The sequence below is a fragment of the Dromaius novaehollandiae genome, chromosome 5, assembly GCF_036370855.1.
Source record: "Dromaius novaehollandiae isolate bDroNov1 chromosome 5, bDroNov1.hap1, whole genome shotgun sequence".
In the NCBI taxonomy this organism is placed as follows: Eukaryota; Metazoa; Chordata; class Aves; order Casuariiformes; family Dromaiidae; genus Dromaius; species Dromaius novaehollandiae.
In genome coordinates, this window is record NC_088102.1 from 32,889,408 (window position 1) to 32,902,677 (window position 13,270).

Consider the following 13,270-nt stretch of genomic DNA (forward strand, 5'->3'; position numbering starts at 1 on the left):
TTATGAGTTGATTAGCTGTAGTATCTCCTACCTATTCAAATGCACAGTTCAGAGGGAACATTGCTATACCTAATTTGATTTCCCCCAGAGCAGTACATGATGTGTTATTTGATGCCCTTCAAAGGACGCTATTAGCCAAGCTATAAAGTGTCTGATTTTATTAGCTTTGCTGGGTTTTATCAGTTTGTAAATGTGTTATTTTCTCCATTTATTGTGCCTATGGGATCCAGAGATAGAGTGAGCTTCAACTTAATATGTTGTTGGAAGGTAGCAGTGGCCTTACTTTAACACTCTGCACTGTGATGCGATGACATTGAATGTAGAGTCGTGAAAACTCTAATGTCAGGGCCATTTATCAAGGTAATTCCTCACTGGTATAAAACTCTGCTGTGACATTGAATTCAACAGTAGGTTTTTGTCTTAAATAGTGCTGAGTGTTTCTATGCTGTATAACTACAAATCTCCAGTAACAGAATAACATGTAGTCAATAATAAGAAAGTAGGTCAGACATGTTTGGGGAAAAAAAACAAAGGAAGAAGAAGGTAAACTCTTAACAAGGAATTCAGGGAGGTGGGAGCTTTTGGAAGGGTTTAGTTGTCATTGCCTTTATTTAAGGTTTGGGGGGTAATATATTACAGAGGAATCCAGCTTGCATTGGCAACATAAAGAATAGCACAAGCATTTGCTGGGATGGTCAGCAGGGAACATATTTCTTGCAATGCATGTCCAATGACACTGAACAATGTACTGGTATAAATGGCCCACCTAGTACATTTTAATGGAATGCCTAGTATTTTCTGAAAGCCCTTTCAAAGCAGTTACAAGATACAGCTATGTGTTTGTACCACACATTTCCTGCTGCACAGTCCTATTTTCACATCAGGCTGTCTTCTCACTGAATTCTGACTGCAAAATGAGTCATATTTAAATGAATATATATTTTTAAAGCTTTTTTCCTTAATACAAGATTTTATCTGCAAATGAAGACAGACACCACATGAACAATATCTCAGCAAAAATAAATACCCCAGAATTCTGAACATTCACAAGTTCTGACTAGAAATATTTTTTGTGAAAATATAAAAAGAACTCACAAAAGAAACCAGAAAAAATATGCAAAGAAAAAGGGTGCCTTTAGGTTACACAAACCATATATAGTAAATGGAAGGTCTTTTAATGTGCTTACATATAAATAATACGTTACATATGTGAATGCGTTGATTAGCACAGTGAGTGCTCTTCACATCTGTAGTTTCTCTTATTTCAATTTATCTTTTCAGATGCTTACACTTACATGTTTATTTAAGTACAGGAACTATATTCAGAAATAGGAGTATCAATGCAATATTAAGATGTGTGCAAAACATTAATTATGGGAGAGGATAAATTTTAATATGATGCTGCTAGCAGACTTTGGACATTTTAAACATGAAAGTCTCAAGGAAAGAAGGCTGGATAATGCATGAATAAATTTAAAACAATTGCTAGAATAAAGGAAAATATGGAGAAAGTTGCTGAAAAATTATTTAAGCTCTGCAAGACAAGTTTAAATATGATGAGCTTTTATTACATCTGTCAGTGTGCAAAGCAAAAAAGTGCAAGCTTCAAGTAGGAATTATTAGTGTTATTGGTGTCTCAGTCTAGAGACAATTTTGTTTAGGAATGTTAAAGATCTAGAAATAGAAGAACATCTATCCACTATCCATAAGAAAAGCTCTTCAAGCTTGTTGCTGTACCTGGGTACATAATGGTGGGTCACAAGAGTAAATCTTCTTCACCAACCCGAAGGGGATGGATAGTGTTATCAGGCAAAGACATTCACTGGCAGAGATAAAGGAGCAAGGTATGGACTTATATTCTTCGATCATTGTCAGATATTGTAGTGCAAGGGTGAATGAACTTAGGACCTTTCTCAGTCTCTGAAGCAACATTTTAGGAATGGTGGATCTTTAAATGCTTGGGTGTAATCCTCAGGTTTACCTATTTTTATAACAAAATGCCACAGAATAGCCCCCAGTTTTTAAACTTTGATATACTCTTCAAGTCTAGCAGACTTGTCATCTGCTCTGAAATCTGTTTTTGGATCTTTGACCAACTCAAAACAAGGACAAAAGAAAAGTTGTTGAAAATAGGTTATCATTTAATTATCTATAAGAACTTTACAAGCTGACTGTAATAGATCAAATATGACAAGGACTTGTAGGGATATTGTTCTGTGCAGGCAGCCCTCGAGTACACGGGGCTGAACAAGATAGGCTACTTCGTGTAATTGTAATATTCAGATGATCTAACATTTCAAACTAGGCAGTTCAACTCAGGTCACAAGCTGCCTGTTATTCATTACTAAATTCCTTTGCTTAAAAGTTTCAGCTTGGTCTTTTGCCTTCTGTCTTTAGTGCAGCTTGCAGAGAAGTAGTGTATACGGTGTATGAGAAAATGAATAAATTTGAATTGCCTTTTAATTTCCCCATAGAGCCTCATAGGAGCTGAACAGGGAGGGATGGAGACATAAACTAGACGGGAGTTGCCTAGGACATCAAACTGCCAGACCTGGTAAAACAGCCACAGCCTGCTGCCAACTTCGTCTGTGGCAGAGAAAGACAGGCTGGTTGCTGGGTGTGGAGGAGGAGCTATTTCTGAGATGACCTTTTCCAACAGCACCATTCATCACCTCCATTTCTCCACCCCGAGCTTTCACGTTTCTCTCCTCCTTTACATCATGCAACGGGAGTAACACAAAAAATTAAGTCTTCGGAGTTCTCTGGCGCATTCAACTCTTTCTTTGAGCTTCATTCTTACCCTGCTCAAGATAGTGGTGGTTCTTACCCACCCTTGGGGAAGCAAAATGTACTTTTGCTCTCACCTTTGGAAAGCCTGGAGTTGTCTCTCTGAGTACCCCAGTTTTGTCACAGTCAAACAAATAGAAGTTTGTATAGCATGCTTACTTCTATGTACTTTCCTATTCTTTTTATAAAGGCCTATTCTTTCTACAGAGATTCTGCTGCTATATAGAAATTTAGTATCTTCCGTGCTGATGAGGACAAACAAGAAATCTGATGATTTTCTTTTTTCAGTAGGAAGAGATTTCCTAGGAAATTGCATGAAAATATTTATTTAAGCAGTATTAAATTACATTTGAGATATTTTTCTGTATTAAAGAAGTCTGACCTACAATACTATTGTGCTATAACATGCTATTGCTTCAAAATGAAGAGATATGGAAGAGCTGGTAAGAAAAATGGAAAACAAATTTCTAATAGTTAAAATATTTCAGAAATATTTCTTGAACAACATTGTGTGAACTTTTATAGTACTCTTTCATGTAATGAGCCTTTTATGATTATGTATTATTTCTACTGGTTCACATACTGAATAAAAAATATCTTGTCAGCATGTTCAAAGTGCTATGAGAAACACTTGGTATTTTTAGTGTGTTAGTCTATGTATGTATGTAGTATGTGTTAGACAGTATAATATGCTTAGTCACTGGGAGATACATTTTTATAACTGTTTCCTTCAGAATTTCCCCTACCTAATCCTGGAATAAAAGTAAATCCACTAGTCAGTGGCAATTTTCCCTAATTAAAATTGAAATATTAAGAAAAACCTTCCATCTTGCTGGAAAGGAGAAATTTCAAGGATGTAGGATTGTACTGACTAAATTAATGGCATAAGTATCCTTCTTACAGAATCCAGCTTGTCTGTAAAAAAGTCTATAATCTTTTCTGATGTTTTGGCATTTTCCCTCAGTTTAATGTATCATACAATTCAGCCAGATTTTCCTGACCGACGATGAATGAACGCGTAGCTTCAGATTATGCTTACACATCAAACACAAAAGATGTGGAGAAGTAGCAACGACTATAATAGCATAATGAGTTTTTCCACAAATGAAAAGTGCCAGAGCCATCCTGTGAAAGGTGTTTGTGGTGCTTGTTTGTTAAGGAACTGTGTAGCTTATGTTTTCGCATTACCTAGTAAAATACTACACTGATTTTTCTCCATTGCCAAAATTTCTATTCAATGGGAGAATTAATATTCTTTCATCTACTGCTAGTTAAAGGCAATGGATTTGGTACAAATAAGGGAGTATAATACATTATTCAAAATACTTTGTTGCTGGGTTTCTGGTTCTTTTGGGTACTCTGATTAATGCAGTAACAGATGTTGCAGCAAAAATGTTTATAAACCTGATGTAAGAAACTGAAACAAAAATTTCTGAAGAACAAAGAAGAGAGCAGCATTAAGTTCATGGGAAAATGGTGACGCTTGTTGAAGGCTCAAATGAACAGGAAAAAGTCCCACTCAAAGGAAATAATACAATTTGCAATAAAAATTTAGAATAAAAAATGACAGTACTATTTAAGTATATGAATTTTTAAGCAGTTAAAAAGCTCACTGTAACATAGCATGGCAAGCAAAAGAATTTGGCACTTTGATCAGCCATAGTATTGCTCATTTTAACAATCTCCTGTTGGACTTGGATACAGTGGGCCAAATTCTGGTCATAAAGACGTTTTCATATGTGACACACTATTGTGATCTGTGCAGGGACAAGGGTATTAATGAAAGCAGAATCTGTTTCAAAATTAGAAAGAAACAAAACAATATGTATGTTTGTTCTGGAATACATTTTACATTTTCTGCTTTCCCCATGAATCTGATTCAGAGCCTGTACCTTAAAATCAATATTCAAAGTTTTATCCTGTTTTATCTTGGTTCCTACTGAGCTCTTATTTTGAAACAGCCAAAGACTATCCAGCCTAGGAAAATGCAGAAGAACAGAATTTTTCATGTGTTAAATTGATTTAGTGACATTTCCTTGTGAATCTCAAAAATTGAGATAATTTTAAGAAGCTTAGACAAACATTTTCCAGTCACTAGTGTTTGAATTTACCCAGACTTGTAGATTTACATTGTGAGATGAGTTCATATTATGAGGTAACTTCCAATCCCACATACTGTAAAGAATGAGGAAAATTTGGGCTGTATGAATATTTCATCAGTCCTGTATATGGTAGATGCCTTATAAATAAAAACAAAACAAAACAAACAACCCCCCCCCGCTACTATTGTCTTATCTTCTGACAGCAGTGATACCTCTCTTTTGAGAATAATCCATTCTAATCTGATTCCCACAGGAAAAGAAATCAGGGAATTCCGGGAATATATACATGCATTATTTATGCATAGTCCTGACACAAGATGAACAAACAGCACACCATGCAATTCCTTGTTTCACACAGAGCAAACCATAACAATGTGTTTTTTACAGGAACAACTCTCAAGATCTCATTCCAGTTCCAAGGAAGAGGATCAATTTCTCATTTTTTTCAGATTTAGAATATTGAATGAACCGGCTTTTCTTTCAAGAAAAATTTCATGTTCCCAATTTCTTCTCTTCCAAATAAGAAGCATAAGCTAGAAGTTATATTTTTTCCCTTAAAATAGTTTTTTAAATGATTTTGGGAAAACCAAAAAAGTGGTCAGCACAAAAATGTTTGGAATTTATTTAAAAAGCATATAGTTTAGAGTTGACAACATGAAAGGCAATTACCTAAGAATCCATATTTGTTCATGAAACATGAAAAATAATTTGGAAAGTTATTTATATTAGAACTCAGCAGTGATACCATCCACAAGATTATATGTATATAGAATTAACCTTATCCTACTGTTTGAAGAATGATTTTCCAGTGAAAACATGCTTATAGTATTATTTACAACCACAAGTGAGCTATTGAAACAGTGAACAAATATTAAACATAGAACTGATAGGCAGTTCCTCTGAAGAAATGCCTTTGATTCCAAAATGCTCATTCTGAAAATCTGTTGTCAATTTTAATAGAAAATCTAGCCTGTATTCAATATAGTCAGTAAACCGATGTAGAATAATTTATATTTTGGATTAATCATTCATCTCTTAAACCTACCTCCTATCTCTATTTTTGTGTCATTATGTATCAGAAGACATTAAACATTTGTGTAATGAAAGACATTGTTTTATATATATATATATATGTGTGTGTGTGTATATATATATATATATATGCAATGATACAGAATAATCCTTTTAACGGAATGTATTAAGATGAACAGAAACTTTGACATAGAAATAAAATACAGAGCTTTTCTCTGTAACAACATGCTGTCTGTTATGTCTTCTTTCCTATGGAATTTATATCTGCTTGGATTTGGTTTGTTAAGCTTCTTGCAAGGGAATGCTACTTTTTCACAGAGATTTTACTTTGTCTTATCATTACTTTGTCATTGTCTAAACAAAATTAAAGTCACCTTGAAAAGGGGATACACTTTCACTTCGTTCATGGCAGGCTGTAACATGTCTCATGCTGAGCACAGGAGTCAAAGCTCCCTCAGTTATAGACAGCAGGGGAGACAGCAACAGCGTTCCAGAATATTAGTGGCAAGTATGTTATGGTCAGTGAGCTCAGGCGTAATCAGGATCTGTGACCCAATAACTAACTCTTTTCACACAGAGGACAGAGCAGTGTAATGTACAGGACAGGCTTATGTAAAGTGTAGACTAAAAATGTGTAAATAACATTTTAATTTATTAAAAAAAAATGCCCCTATAGATCACCAGAATCATATCATTTAAAAATTCTTAAAGGATTTTCAGTAGTTTAAAAGGCAAAATTATGGAGTAATTTTCAAAGTAAAATACCATTATGGATTTAAAAGTACAGGTATTTTGTTTAAAAATCTCAAAATATAAAAACTTAACTAAACTTAACTAAAAAGTTAAGTCCTGGAATACTACATCATAGGGATTCATACATGAGTCACGTTTCCTCATAGGCATTTATCTTAGTTTCTCAGTATGACTTTGAATAGATTTACAATCTTTCTTCAAGAGCTGGTCTCCATGGCATAATGCAATATGTCATTAAAAAATACCCACATTCATTCTATACAGTTTAGATCAAGGTCTCAATTTAAGATAGAAATCTTAGTGTATCATTTCACTGAGACTACTGTATCATTATTCTCATTCAGGATGAGCTCAGATATTCCTAAACTATATGTTTTATTGTTTCCAAATGGACAGGAAAGGAAAGGAAATATGAATGAAGGAGACGAAGAATCATTTAACAACCGCAAAATTGTTAGAAGGGGAGCAAGTGGTTCTTTGTGTATATAAAGAAGTAAACCATGCTTCATATTCTGTCATCTCACTAGGTAAAACTTAGAAAACACAAACAACAAAGGAGAAGAAAAAGTGTCATTTTTATTATGTTAATCTTCTTTTCACACTTACCAAAGTATGTGGAGTACAAAAAAACAATTCCACTACACTACCATCACACTTTGAGGGTAGTATGAAACTCACATTATCACTAGCTTATGAAGAAGATTATTGTGAAATCCCATAGCAATGTTTTAAATGTAATTAAAACTGTGGAATACCAAGAGCTCCAGTAGTATTTTTTTTATAGGATTATACCCAAAGCACCCTGTAAAGATTACTCTTTTCATACCTTTCCGTGTGTGCAAACTGCTTGTAGAGTCTACACATTAACAAATGTTGAAATAGATTTTGATGTTTGCTGATAATTAGCTCTTGTTTCAATCAGTAAAACATACAGCCAGATGGCCAAAGTTCAGTCTTCGTAAGAAAAAGATCTGAAAGCAGCTTTGGGGAACTCGGTCTCTCGTTGGGGTCATCATGTTAAAGGCTCATGCATCTCGAACATTGAGGTGGGGACAGAGATCTCTGGATCCATGTGGACCGTTTTGCTTCCTTTTTACCCTGAGGAATCCCTAATTGGCCCAAGGTTTTTGGTGGTTGCCAGCCACAGATTTTTCTATGGTAATGCAATACAATTAATTGAGACACCATTTGAGTATAATTCATTCAGACACCTACCTATAGGTAGAGAATTAGTAAAAATAGTTAGGACATTTGGTTTAATCCCACCTAAGTGATTGTGTCATCCTTTTTTGGATGTCTGGGTCAATGCACTATGGTTATGTTTTGAGTGTTTTCTGATGTTTCTGTCCTTGTTTCTGTCAGTAAGACAACAGTAACACAGAAATGGCTTGTTGGGGTTTCTTTTACTTCACTCTCCTGTGCTCTAGTCTTCTGCATCTAACTCTGAACACATTTGAGGGATATTTAAGACAAAAATGCAAGCTATTATACTTAAAGAAAAAGTATAATTTATGGAGGCTGAATATGACTTTGAATTATGACAATAATGTTTGTTTACTAAGCTATTAATTTTGTATAGCCTTTCTATTATTAGTTGTTCTGAATGTGAATTTAATTTTGCCAGGAGAAGTGATAAACAATCATAATGCAGGAACTTTCTAATTTCTTCTATTTTCATTAAAAAGAAGCTTTATTAACTTTGGTTTTTAATATTTTTCCTTTTGCAATGTCTGTATCTAAACTATTTTGCTTGAGGTTATATCAGAAAGAATAATCCAGCAGACACACTGCCAACCTACTTGATTAAAGGGCCATGAAACTGAAAGTGCTTAACATCATTGTCCTTGCTCTAAGAACAATATAGGAAATTCACCTATTTTTATTATCATGTCCTTCATGCAGCCATATTTGTATTTTCTCAGGATCTGTCTGCATTTCTGTGCAGCTATCAAACTATGTTTTTTATACCTGTGTTTCTAAAATCAGTGCAAGAAAATCCACTTAAAAAGAGGAAAAAGGTTCAAGCTATCAAATTTCAAAACAAATTTTGTTGGTGATTTTCAGTAACCATTTAGAAGTTAATCATGAGAGTGGTCAGTTTGAGGTAGTTTCCCCTTGAGATAAATAACATTTGGCAGGTTTATTTCAGTTTTCTGCCTACAGGCCAACCATTCTGCCACTGGCCATTTGCCTTGATGTCTGTCATCTGGTTTTGATCTCTTTCCCATTAGTGTATAAAGCAGATCAAAACTAGGCAATAAGCCATTTGGAGTCTGTAAGGTCAAATGTTTTCACTGCAAAGGATATGAAGGCAACTGCTTGCCAATAATTTTGACAAAATGTGAGAGATTTTAGAACAAGTACATCTTCAACTGGATTTTAGCCATGAAAGCATACAACCTCAGCTATAGCGTTGGAAAATTTCAGATATCTAACAGAAGGCTAACTGAGATTATGAAGAGACAACTGTTTGGCTCATTATAAAGTCAGATGTGTTCTATAGCATTTGAGTGGACGGCAGAGACCCTGACATTAACACATGGCTCATTAGAAGTGAATTTGAGCTTGGCCTTTTCCTTCACTTAAAACAAAATAGCTACTATATACAGGAATCTTCTTGAAAATACCAGTGCCACTTCTTAAATGCAGATAGTTCTAATTTAAAATTAGGGCACTATATGTTTCACTTTGCAATTAACAACATGATGTTGACTAAAAAAATGCAGGAATAAGAATGACGTAATGTGACATGAGGGACAATCAAATTATTTTTCTCTCTCTTGTCTGTGAGGATATTTAGCTTTTTCCTTGTCCATGCTAGCTGTTTTGCCACAATGCAAAACAGACAGCAAAGTGGTATCATTATAGCATCATGTTCAGGGCATTACAGGTAGTTAGGGATGACATGACTTCTGTTACAAAGACTGCTTGTATAACTCACTCTTCTACTTTATATTGTTCTGAATCTTGGCATCCTGGACTATGGTGAAATCATAGCCACACTAGAATCAGTGGCAAAACTCTTACTGATTTCAGTCATGAATCAGAATTTCACCCAAGATCTATGTAATAATGTAAGTCTCTGAGTTGGTCTGACTCTGTGTTTTTTGAAAATATTGCTTTGATGGAAGAACAGTTTCAAATAGATTTAAGAGATCTTTTAGTATTTGATCAATTGATTTGACCAATGGCGTGTTCATTTTTTAAATGGAAGGGAAATTCAGCCGCTAGACCTCACACACAGGCATAGATTTACCAGACATGCTAATAAAGGCCTGTGGTTCCTTTCATTAGCAAGTACCCATTGCCTGTCTGAAGACAGTACACATCTCCACCTTCTCCACACCAAACTGCGATCATGTCTAGCCTGAGTAGAGAACATATTACAGTCTTTGCTACAAATCACAGGATAGGTGCCTTCCTGTGGCAGTGATGCTCCAGTAAATGCCAGCTGAGTTTTTTCTGAACGTGAAAGGAGGAGGGCTGTGTGAGGCAGCAGAGTATGTATCTGATGTGCGGTCTGCTTTAGGAAGATTAGGAGGTAGTGGAAACTAATGATATTGTACAGGTGGATGGTGACATGACTTAGTAGCATTACAAATATGAGCATCAAGTAGGTATAATGAATGCATTTGTATTCTACATATGTTGAAGTAAATTGCTAAAATGTGGGAAGAAAATATATTGTTAGTTAATTTGCTAGAGATAAGATCAAAATTTAAAAATCCTGGTTAGCCTTGAAACTTATTGAAGTTGTTCTTCTTTAGTAAACATTCACAAATGCCAGAAGAAATTGTTTTATGCAATAGGATAATCCACTAAAATTATTATGCCATTTTGAGTCTCACAATAATGGTGTTATGATGTTCATAGCTCACAACTGACCTTAAATTAAAAATTTGAAAAGAAAGAGAAGATATGAATGGGTAATCAAATTTCAAACATGTAAGCTCAAGACGGTACTGACAACCTACTGGTTTTCAGTAATAGTATCCTAAATGCAGAAGAAATTAAGAATTTGATGTATGGTCCAATTCTCTTTCTAGTCAATATCTGTCATCCTCTTGGTTTACTCCAGTGGGGTAATGCATTTTAGAGAACAAAGAGGAATACCAGAAATACTATGGTAATCTTCTAGTTAACAGCAATAAAAATATGGTTAGAGGCCAAAAATATATTCATGCTTACCTTCCATCTGTGTTTTTCAGATAGCAAAAAGTGGAACTCTGAAAGACTTTTAGTATATTCATAAATAAACTTTGTTTTGAACCTAAAAAGCAAACAATACTTAAATTGAAATGATGGTTTATTTATTTTATTTTACATTATGTTTGCTTCAACAGATAGGTTAAGCATTTCATGTATGATCACACTAGCTTTCAGCAACTGCTGTGAGTTTTTCTTCCCTCTAAATAACTATCTACAATTACTTGTCTATGAAATGGTGTATTGTATTTGGAGATTTCCAAATGCCATAATATACTGGCATATTGCTACTCAAAGCATTTTTATCTTGGTCAAAAGAATATTTAGTCATTTTAATAATAAAATAAAAATTGAAAACATTTCTGTCCTAAAATACCTCTTGGTAAGAGTTCAAAATAATGGATTAGATTACATCCAACAGCTGTGACCTCCAAGGATTTATTTTGCATTAATTCACTAATCTATTTCTATGTATTAGAAAGAGACTGTGATATATACATGTTATATATATATATACACACATATGTCTATCAAAATAAAATCTGATTTCATTTCTCTCAATGAGACATATGTGGGTGAGAGAAGAGCATATCCAGACTCGGAGGAAAAATGCCAATTAATAGATATTCTTTCCCTGAAGCAAACACTCTGGAGGCTAGCATACACAGACAAGGGACTGTGCAATGAGCTCAGAAAAGTTACTCAGCACTAGAGTGACAAGTCATTCAGCACTATGTCTATGCAAGCATTCTTAATATGTCCAGTCTTCTGATAAACTACAGATATAAACCAGCTGATGTTATGTAACTCAATATTTAATCAGGAAAGCATTAATTTCAAATAATACTGTGCCTGTTAAAATAGTTGGTCCTGGGCAAGCTGCTCTAGCTGACCCTGCTTGAGTAGGGGGGTTGCACCACGTGATCTGCAGAGGTCCCTTCAACCTCACCTATTCAGTGATTCTGTTGAGCTATGTGTAAAAGCTCTTCATAAATGTTTCTGTGAGCAGAAAAACAATGCTTCATGTGCCTTTCAAGGTTCTAGTATGTCAACTTATTTGAAAGGTGAAAATAAAATTCTGTACAGAAATTACGATCTTCAACAAAAGCATCTCTACCTACACATACCTAAAATAAGAAATATGAGATACGTCAAAAATAAGCAGAGAAAGTCATATACCATTTATGTTTTAAATGCAGGAAAAAAATGTTTGCATGTATTTAAGTTCTTCCTTTACAGTATTTTGAGATTCTAAAGGTAAGATTGTGCTACAGTCAATGGGAATTTGTTACTTATTTCAGCAGAGCTAGGATTTCAATGTTCCAGTAATCAAAAAAGTATGTAAATTGCTGATAAATATTCAATACAGATAAAAATCCAATGCTTTTTTGCTTAAATTCAAAGAGAAAAAAATAAAGTTTTCTTAGTGTGATAAGGTATGTAGATTTGTGATAAATTCTACTTAATGAATCATTGTCATGGATGGACTGGAATATTTTAGGCAGTCAATGTTGCTATTCCTCAGCACTGCTCTCACAATCATATGAAATATAACATTGATGGCAGGTCACAGGAAAAAATACTGCTGACACTTAATCGGATTATAATAGGGTTTCAGAGAGTTAGCTAGGCATGTGTATCTTATCCGCATGAGAAAGTAAGACACTTAGTGTGTTGAAAAAAGTGAGATTTAAAACTATAAGGAGGCATTCGGTGGTAGAGGAGAATATCCAAATAGAGCACAACACTGAAAGTCAAGACTCTCCAATGTTCTTGCTAGTTCTCTAACTTTGCTTTCTGGGGACATGTATGGAGTTTTTAACTTGCAGAGCCTATGACAAAGAACTGCTGGCAGATGCTTCCTTTTCATTCTCTTTTGTTTCCAGTCTTGCTCATCTCAGCATTTAATGGCTGTGAAACCCTATGACTCTATGACATTGTAGACCAGGAATTTTCTTGAATGGCAAGGATTAATCTCATTTTAATAAATAATTCCTGATAAAAGGTAGTGACAACTATTAATGCAGATAAACTATGTATTAATTGGACTCACAAAATACTTGTAAAATATTACAGATTAAAATAGAAATTAGTGCTGCTAATAGCAATAACTTTTCTGGCCTCAGCATCGTACATGGCAGAGGTTGTACTACAAAGTTTGTTCATTCATTCAGTTGATAGAGTAGTTTGACAAAAGTGGTTCATTGATAGAACTTGTGACATTATTGCTGGAAAATAGCAGTATGAAAGGATATGATGCTTGGATGCCAAAAGTTAAAAGATAGTCACTTGATAGTGACTTCTGTATTTACAGATTGATAGGAGTAGCTTGTAGAGGTTTTTTGTACCAAACACTGGCTTACTGGATGCAAGATTTTACTGAGCTTTCC

The 13,270-nt window shown here is 34.5% G+C and overlaps 2 long non-coding RNA genes across 4 annotated transcripts in view; one reads left to right on the forward strand and one right to left on the reverse strand.

Annotated features, from left to right (window-relative positions):
- LOC112983268 (uncharacterized) overlaps window positions 1–10,918 on the reverse strand; it is a 32,864-nt gene extending 21,946 nt beyond the window's left edge. For both annotated transcript variants that reach the window (XR_010389611.1, XR_003259193.2), the window contains exon 1: window positions 10,863–10,918. This is a non-coding gene — a long non-coding RNA (uncharacterized LOC112983268). The remainder of the gene's footprint in view (window positions 1–10,862) is intronic.
- LOC112983267 (uncharacterized) overlaps window positions 1–13,270 on the forward strand; it is a 153,415-nt gene that overhangs the window by 92,231 nt on the left and 47,914 nt on the right. Inside the window, exon 4 of one of the 2 annotated variants that reach the window (XR_010389613.1) lies at window positions 5,277–5,423. The exons of the other annotated variant lie outside the window; for it this stretch is intronic. This is a non-coding gene — a long non-coding RNA (uncharacterized LOC112983267). Of the gene's footprint in view, window positions 1–5,276; window positions 5,424–13,270 lie in introns of those variants that run through there. 2 annotated transcript variants of the gene reach the window in all.